The 7,500-nt window shown below is 48.3% G+C and overlaps 16 non-coding genes across 16 annotated transcripts; all 16 read left to right on the top strand.

The window, feature by feature from the left end:
- Positions 1-188: 188 nt before the first annotated feature.
- Positions 189-270, top strand: TRNAL-UAG (transfer RNA leucine (anticodon UAG)). The gene has a single exon. It is a non-coding gene; the product is annotated as a tRNA-Leu (tRNA).
- A 208-nt stretch (positions 271-478) lies between these two features.
- On the top strand, positions 479-560 carry TRNAL-AAG (transfer RNA leucine (anticodon AAG)). Its single transcript has one exon. It is a non-coding gene; the product is annotated as a tRNA-Leu (tRNA).
- Positions 561-834: 274 nt separating this feature from the next.
- On the top strand, positions 835-916 carry TRNAL-UAG (transfer RNA leucine (anticodon UAG)). The gene has a single exon. It is a non-coding gene; the product is annotated as a tRNA-Leu (tRNA).
- Positions 917-1,124: 208 nt separating this feature from the next.
- On the top strand, positions 1,125-1,206 carry TRNAL-AAG (transfer RNA leucine (anticodon AAG)). Its single transcript has one exon. It is a non-coding gene; the product is annotated as a tRNA-Leu (tRNA).
- A 274-nt stretch (positions 1,207-1,480) lies between these two features.
- TRNAL-UAG (transfer RNA leucine (anticodon UAG)) lies at positions 1,481-1,562 on the top strand. Its single transcript has one exon. It is a non-coding gene; the product is annotated as a tRNA-Leu (tRNA).
- Positions 1,563-2,126: 564 nt separating this feature from the next.
- Positions 2,127-2,208, top strand: TRNAL-UAG (transfer RNA leucine (anticodon UAG)). The gene has a single exon. It is a non-coding gene; the product is annotated as a tRNA-Leu (tRNA).
- Positions 2,209-2,772: 564 nt separating this feature from the next.
- TRNAL-UAG (transfer RNA leucine (anticodon UAG)) lies at positions 2,773-2,854 on the top strand. The gene has a single exon. It is a non-coding gene; the product is annotated as a tRNA-Leu (tRNA).
- Positions 2,855-3,062: 208 nt separating this feature from the next.
- TRNAL-AAG (transfer RNA leucine (anticodon AAG)) lies at positions 3,063-3,144 on the top strand. The gene has a single exon. It is a non-coding gene; the product is annotated as a tRNA-Leu (tRNA).
- A 548-nt stretch (positions 3,145-3,692) lies between these two features.
- TRNAL-AAG (transfer RNA leucine (anticodon AAG)) lies at positions 3,693-3,774 on the top strand. The gene has a single exon. It is a non-coding gene; the product is annotated as a tRNA-Leu (tRNA).
- Positions 3,775-4,048: 274 nt separating this feature from the next.
- On the top strand, positions 4,049-4,130 carry TRNAL-UAG (transfer RNA leucine (anticodon UAG)). Its single transcript has one exon. It is a non-coding gene; the product is annotated as a tRNA-Leu (tRNA).
- A 208-nt stretch (positions 4,131-4,338) lies between these two features.
- On the top strand, positions 4,339-4,420 carry TRNAL-AAG (transfer RNA leucine (anticodon AAG)). The gene has a single exon. It is a non-coding gene; the product is annotated as a tRNA-Leu (tRNA).
- A 548-nt stretch (positions 4,421-4,968) lies between these two features.
- Positions 4,969-5,050, top strand: TRNAL-AAG (transfer RNA leucine (anticodon AAG)). The gene has a single exon. It is a non-coding gene; the product is annotated as a tRNA-Leu (tRNA).
- Positions 5,051-5,324: 274 nt separating this feature from the next.
- TRNAL-UAG (transfer RNA leucine (anticodon UAG)) lies at positions 5,325-5,406 on the top strand. Its single transcript has one exon. It is a non-coding gene; the product is annotated as a tRNA-Leu (tRNA).
- A 208-nt stretch (positions 5,407-5,614) lies between these two features.
- TRNAL-AAG (transfer RNA leucine (anticodon AAG)) lies at positions 5,615-5,696 on the top strand. Its single transcript has one exon. It is a non-coding gene; the product is annotated as a tRNA-Leu (tRNA).
- A 548-nt stretch (positions 5,697-6,244) lies between these two features.
- On the top strand, positions 6,245-6,326 carry TRNAL-AAG (transfer RNA leucine (anticodon AAG)). The gene has a single exon. It is a non-coding gene; the product is annotated as a tRNA-Leu (tRNA).
- Positions 6,327-7,233: 907 nt separating this feature from the next.
- TRNAL-UAG (transfer RNA leucine (anticodon UAG)) lies at positions 7,234-7,315 on the top strand. The gene has a single exon. It is a non-coding gene; the product is annotated as a tRNA-Leu (tRNA).
- The last annotated feature ends 185 nt before the right edge of the window (positions 7,316-7,500 follow it).

The raw sequence follows: 7,500 nt of genomic DNA, 5'->3' as shown, positions 1-7,500 counted from the left end.
CCCATCACATGAATATATTTGTGTAGTCTACTATCCAAGCGGAGCTTTGCTGAAGCAAAGACAGTCCTCACAGTCACTACTTTGTCCCGTTGCTTCCTGATAGGAGCGTTTTCCCGTAGGAGGCGTTGTCGGTGTGGTCACATGTGTATCCCGTTCTCCAAGGAAGCAGGCACAAAGAGCTATCAAGCGGTAGCATGGCCGAGCGGTCTAAGGCGCTGGATTTAGGCTCCAGTCTCTTTGGGGGCGTGGGTTCGAATCCCACTGCTGCCAGATTTTAGAGTCTCGAAATGTTCTTTCCCGATATCATTTGTAGCGTCAGCAGAACTTTCTTGCGACGATTCTCTCCAACAGTCAGACGCTAAGGCGCTTCAGAAAGGGAAAAATTCTGCCTCTTCACACATTCCGCTTTGAAAATAGATAGCTCGCCAGCACAAGCCTATCTCGGACATTTTCGTACCAGATGTCCTCTTTTTGCGTGGGTAGCATGGCCGAGCGGTCTAAGGCACTGGATTAAGGCTCCAGTCTCTTCGGAGGCGTGGGTTTGAATCCCACTGCTGCCATTGTCTTGTGATTTTGAAAACCTCCTGAGATGTATTTCGCTGACTTTGCTTTTCCATTAGAGAGCATGCCCTTAAAACCTTTCCTACCCATCACATGAATATATTTGTGTAGTCTACTATCCAAGCGGAGCTTTGCTGAAGCAAAGACAGTCCTCACAGTCACTACTTTGTCCCGTTGCTTCCTGATAGGAGCGTTTTCCCGTAGGAGGCGTTGTCGGTGTGGTCACATGTGTATCCCGTTCTCCAAGGAAGCAGGCACAAAGAGCTATCAAGCGGTAGCATGGCCGAGCGGTCTAAGGCGCTGGATTTAGGCTCCAGTCTCCTTGGAGGCGTGTGTTCGAATCCCACTGCTGCCAGATTTTAGAGTCTCGAAATGTTCTTTCCCGATATCATTTGTAGCGTCAGTAGAACTTTCTTGCGACGATTCTCTCCAACAGTCAGACGCAAAGGCGCTTCAGAAAGGGAAAAATTCTGCTTCTTCACAAATTCAGCTGTGAAAATAGATAGCTCGCCAGCACAAGCCTATCTCGGACATTTTCGTACCAGATGTCCTCTTTTTGCGTGGGTAGCATGGCCGAGCGGTCTAAGGCGCTGGATTAAGGCTCCAGTCTCTTCGGAGGCGTGGGTTCAAATCCCACTGCTGCCATTGTCTTGTGATTTTAAAAACCTCCTGAGATGTATTTCGCTGACTTTGCTTTTCCATTAGAGAGCATGCCCTTAAAACCTTTCCTACCCATCACATGAATATATTTGTGTAGTCTACTATCCAAGCGGAGCTTTGCTGAAGCAAAGACAGTCCTCACAGTCACTACTTTGTCCCGTTGCTTCCTGATAGGAGCGTTTTCCCGTAGGAGGCGTTGTCGGTGTGGTCACATGTGTATCCCGTTCTCCAAGGAAGCAGGCACAAAGAGCTATCAAGCGGTAGCATGGCCGAGCGGTCTAAGGCGCTGGATTTAGGCTCCAGTCTCCTTGGAGGCGTGGGTTCGAATCCCACTGCTGCCAGATTTTAGAGCCTCGAAATGTTCTTTCCCGATATCATTTGTAGCGTCAGCAGAACTTTCTTGCGACGATTCTCTCCAACAGTCAGACGCAAAAGCGCTTCAGAAAGGGAAAAATTCTGCCTCTTCACACATTCCGCTTTGAAAATAGATAGCTTGCCAGCACAAGCCTATCTCGGACATTTTCGTACCAGATGTCCTCTTTTTGCGTGGGTAGCATGGCCGAGCGGTCTAAGGTGCTGGATTAAGGCTCCAGTCTCTTCGGAGGCGTGGGTTCGATTCTCCTTGCTGCCATTGACTTGTGATTTTGAAAACCTCCTGAGATGTATTTCGCTGACTTTGCTTTTCCATTAGAGAGCATGCCCTTAAAACCTTTCCTACCCATCACATGAATATATTTGTGTAGTCTACTATCCAAGCGGAGCTTTGCTGAAGCAAAGACAGTCCTCACAGTCACTACTTTGTCCCGTTGCTTCCTGATAGGAGCGTTTTCCCGTAGGAGGCGTTGTCGGTGTGGTCACATGTGTATCCCGTTCTCCAAGGAAGCAGGCACAAAGAGCTATCAAGCGGTAGCATGGCCGAGCGGTCTAAGGCGCTGGATTTAGGCTCCAGTCTCCTTGGAGGCGTGGGTTCGAATCCCACTGCTGCCAGATTTTAGAGCCTCGAAATGTTCTTTCCCGATATCATTTGTAGCGTCAGCAGAACTTTCTTGCGACGATTCTCTCCAACAGTCAGACGCAAAAGCGCTTCAGAAAGGGAAAAATTCTGCCTCTTCACACATTCCGCTTTGAAAATAGATAGCTTGCCAGCACAAGCCTATCTCGGACATTTTCGTACCAGATGTCCTCTTTTTGCGTGGGTAGCATGGCCGAGCGGTCTAAGGTGCTGGATTAAGGCTCCAGTCTCTTCGGAGGCGTGGGTTCGATTCTCCTTGCTGCCATTGACTTGTGATTTTGAAAACCTCCTGAGATGTATTTCGCTGACTTTGCTTTTCCATTAGAGAGCATGCCCTTAAAACCTTTCCTACCCATCACATGAATATATTTGTGTAGTCTACTATCCAAGCAGAGCTTTGCTGAAGCAAAGACAGTCCTCACAGTCACTACTTTGTCCCGTTGCTTCCTGATAGGAGCGTTTTCCCGTAGGAGGCGTTGTCGGTGTGGTCACATGTGTATCCCGTTCTCCAAGGAAGCAGGCACAAAGAGCTATCAAGCGGTAGCATGGCCGAGCGGTCTAAGGCGCTGGATTTAGGCTCCAGTCTCTTTGGGGGCGTGGGTTCGAATCCCACTGCTGCCAGATTTTAGAGTCTCGAAATGTTCTTTCCCGATATCATTTGTAGCGTCAGCAGAACTTTCTTGCGACGATTCTCACCAACAGTCAGACGCAAAGGCGCTTCAGAAAGGGAAAAATTCTGCCTCTTCACACATTTCGCTTTGAAAATAGATAGCTCGCCAGCACAAGCCTATCTCGGACATTTTCGTACCAGATGTCCTCTTTTTGCGTGGGTAGCATGGCCGAGCGGTCTAAGGCGCTGGATTAAGGCTCCAGTCTCTTCGGAGGCGTGGGTTCGAATCCCACTGCTGCCATTGTCTTGTGATTTTGAAAACCTCCTGAGATGTATTTCGCTGACTTTGCTTTTCCATTAGAGAGCATGCCCTTAAAACCTTTCCTACCCATCACATGAATATATTTGTGTAGTCTACTATCCAAGCGGAGCTTTGCTGAAGCAAAGACAGTCCTCACAGTCACTACTTTGTCCCGTTGCTTCCTGATAGGAGTGTTTTCCCGTAGGAGGCGTTGTCGGTGTGGTCACATGTGTATCCCGTTCCCCAAGAAAGCAGGCACAAAGAGCTATCGAGCGGTCTAAGGCGCTGGATTTAGGCTCCAGTCTCTTTGGAGGCGTGGGTTCGAATCCCACTGCTGCCAGATTTTAGAGTCTCGAAATGTTCTTTCCCGATATCATTTGTAGCGTCAGTAGAACTTTCTTGCGACGATTCTCTCCAACAGTCAGACGCAAAGGCGCTTCAGAAAGGGAAAAATTCTGCTTCTTCACAAATTCAGCTGTGAAAATAGATAGCTCGCCAGCACAAGCCTATCTCGGACATTTTCGTACCAGATGTCCTCTTTTTGCGTGGGTAGCATGGCCGAGCGGTCTAAGGCGCTGGATTAAGGCTCCAGTCTCTTCGGAGGCGTGGGTTCAAATCCCACTGCTGCCATTGTCTTGTGATTTTAAAAACCTCCTGAGATGTATTTCGCTGACTTTGCTTTTCCATTAGAGAGCATGCCCTTAAAACCTTTCCTACCCATCACATGAATATATTTGTGTAGTCTACTATCCAAGCGGAGCTTTGCTGAAGCAAAGACAGTTCTCACAGTCACTACTTTGTCCCGTTGCTTCCTGATAGGAGCGTTTTCCCATAGGAGGCGTTGTCGGTGTGGTCACATGTGTATCCCGTTCTCCAAGGAAGCAGGCACAAAGAGCTATCAAGCGGTAGCATGGCCGAGCGGTCTAAGGCGCTGGATTTAGGCTCCAGTCTCCTTGGAGGCGTGGGTTCGAATCCCACTGCTGCCAGATCTTAGAGTCTCGAAATGTTCTTTCCCGATATCATTTGTAGCGTCAGCAGAACTTTCTTGCGACGATTCTCTCCAACAGTCAGACGCAAAGGCGATTCAGAAAGTGAAAAATTCTGCCTCTTCACACATTCCGCTTTGAAAATAGATAGCTTACCAGCACAAGCCTATCTCAGACATTTTCGTACCAGATGTCCTCTTTTTGCGTGGGTAGCATGGCCGAGCGGTCTAAGGTGCTGGATTAAGGCTCCAGTCTCTTCGGAGGCGTGGGTTCGATTCTCCCTGCTGCCATTGTCTTGTGATTTTGAAAACCTCCTGAGATGTATTTCGCTGACTTTGCTTTTCCATTAGAGAGCATGCCCTTAAAACCTTTCCTACCCATCACATGAATATATTTGTGTAGTCTACTATCCAAGCGGAGCTTTGCTGAAGCAAAGACAGTCCTCACAGTCACTACTTTGTCCCGTTGCTTCCTGATAGGAGTGTTTTCCCGTAGGAGGCGTTGTCGGTGTGGTCACATGTGTATCCCGTTCTCCAAGAAAGCAGGCACAAAGAGCTATCGAGCGGTCTAAGGCGCTGGATTTAGGCTCCAGTCTCTTTGGAGGCGTGGGTTCGAATCCCACTGCTGCCAGATTTTAGAGTCTCGAAATGTTCTTTCCCGATATCATTTGTAGCGTCAGCAGAACTTTCTTGCGACGATTCTCTCCAACAGTCAGACGCAAAGGCGCTTCAGAAAGGGAAAAATTCTGCTTCTTCACAAATTCAGCTGTGAAAATAGATAGCTCGCCAGCACAAGCCTATCTCGGACATTTTCGTACCAGATGTCCTCTTTTTGCGTGGGTAGCATGGCCGAGCGGCCTAAGGCGCTGGATTAAGGCTCCAGTCTCTTCGGAGGCGTGGGTTCAAATCCCACTGCTGCCATTGTCTTGTGATTTTAAAAACCTCCTGAGATGTATTTCGCTGACTTTGCTTTTCCATTAGAGAGCATGCCCTTAAAACCTTTCCTACCCATCACATGAATATATTTGTGTAGTCTACTATCCAAGCGGAGCTTTGCTGAAGCAAAGACAGTTCTCACAGTCACTACTTTGTCCCGTTGCTTCCTGATAGGAGCGTTTTCCCGTAGGAGGCGTTGTCGGTGTGGTCACATGTGTATCCCGTTCTCCAAGGAAGCAGGCACAAAGAGCTATCAAGCGGTAGCATGGTCGAGCGGTCTAAGGCGCTGGATTTAGGCTCCAGTCTCTTTGGAGGCGTGGGTTAGAATCCCACTGCTGCCAGATTTTAGAGTCTCGAAATGTTCTTTCCCGATATCATTTGTAGCGTCAGCAGAACTTTCTTGCGACGATTCTCTCCAACAGTCAGACGCAAAGGCGCTTCAGAAAGGGAAAAATTCTGCTTCTTCACAAATTCAGCTGTGAAAATAGATAGCTCGCCAGCACAAGCCTATCTCGGACATTTTCGTACCAGATGTCCTCTTTTTGCGTGGGTAGCATGGCCGAGCGGTCTAAGGCGCTGGATTAAGGCTCCAGTCTCTTCGGAGGCGTGGGTTCGAATCCCACTGCTGCCATTGTCTTGTGATTTTGAAAACCTCCTGAGATGTATTTCGCTGACTTTGCTTTTCCATTAGAGAGCATGCCCTTAAAACCTTTCCTACCCATCACATGAATATATTTGTGTAGTCTACTATCCAAGCGGAGCTTTGCTGAAGCAAAGACAGTCCTCACAGTCACTACTTTGTCCCGTTGCTTCCTGATAGGAGTGTTTTCCCGTAGGAGGCGTTGTCGGTGTGGTCACATGTGTATCCCGTTCCCCAAGAAAGCAGGCACAAAGAGCTATCGAGCGGTCTAAGGCGCTGGATTTAGGCTCCAGTCTCTTTGGAGGCGTGGGTTCGAATCCCACTGCTGCCAGATTTTAGAGTCTCGAAATGTTCTTTCCCGATATCATTTGTAGCGTCAGTAGAACTTTCTTGCGACGATTCTCTCCAACAGTCAGACGCAAAGGCGCTTCAGAAAGGGAAAAATTCTGCTTCTTCACAAATTCAGCTGTGAAAATAGATAGCTCGCCAGCACAAGCCTATCTCGGACATTTTCGTACCAGATGTCCTCTTTTTGCGTGGGTAGCATGGCCGAGCGGTCTAAGGCGCTGGATTAAGGCTCCAGTCTCTTCGGAGGCGTGGGTTCAAATCCCACTGCTGCCATTGTCTTGTGATTTTAAAAACCTCCTGAGATGTATTTCGCTGACTTTGCTTTTCCATTAGAGAGCATGCCCTTAAAACCTTTCCTACCCATCACATGAATATATTTGTGTAGTCTACTATCCAAGCGGAGCTTTGCTGAAGCAAAGACAGTCCTCACAGTCATTACTTTGTCCCGTTGCTTCCTGATAGGAGTGTTTTCCCGTAGGAGGCGTTGTCGGTGTGGTCACATGTGTATCCCGTTCCCCAAGAAAGCAGGCACAAAGAGCTATCGAGCGGTCTAAGGCGCTGGATTTAGGCTCCAGTCTCTTTGGAGGCGTGGGTTCGAATCCCACTGCTGCCAGATTTTAGAGTCTCGAAATGTTCTTTCCCGATATCATTTGTAGCGTCAGTAGAACTTTCTTGCGACGATTCTCTCCAACAGTCAGACGCAAAGGCGCTTCAGAAAGGGAAAAATTCTGCTTCTTTACAAATTCAGCTGTGAAAATAGATAGCTCGCCAGCACAAGCCTATCTCGGACATTTTCGTACCAGATGTCCTCTTTTTGCGTGGGTAGCATGGCCGAGCGGTCTAAGGCGCTGGATTAAGGCTCCAGTCTCTTCGGAGGCGTGGTCTCGAATCACACTGCTTCCATTGTCTTGTGATTTTGAAAACCTCCTGAGATGTATTTCGCTGACTGTGCTTTTCCATTAGAGAGCATGCCCTTAAAACCTTTCCTACCCATCACATGAATATATTTGTGTAGTCTACTATCCAAGCGGAGCTTTGCTGAAGCAAAGACAGTCCTCACAGTCACTACTTTGTCCCGTTGCTTCCTGATAGGAGCGTTTTCCCGTAGGAGGTCACATGGTCGGTTTGGTCACATGTGTATCCCGTTCTCCAAGGAAGCAGGCACAAAGAGCTATCAAGCGGTAGCATGGCCGAGCGGTCTAAGGCGCTGGATTTAGGTTCCAGTCTCTTTGGAGGCGTGGGTTCGAATCCCACTGCTGCCAGATTTTAGAGTCTCGAAATGTTCTTTCCCGATATCATTTGTAGCGTCAGCAGAACTTTCTTGCGACGATTCTCTCCAACATTCAGACGCAAAGGCGCTTCAGAAAGGGAAAAATTCTGCCTCTTCACACATTCCTCTTTGAAAATAGATAGCTCGCCAGCACAAGCCTATCTCGGACATTTTCGT

This window comes from Leptodactylus fuscus, chromosome 6 (assembly GCF_031893055.1).
Source record: "Leptodactylus fuscus isolate aLepFus1 chromosome 6, aLepFus1.hap2, whole genome shotgun sequence".
NCBI classification, from domain to species: Eukaryota; Metazoa; Chordata; class Amphibia; order Anura; family Leptodactylidae; genus Leptodactylus; species Leptodactylus fuscus.
This window is presented reverse-complemented; position numbering and strand designations above follow the sequence as displayed.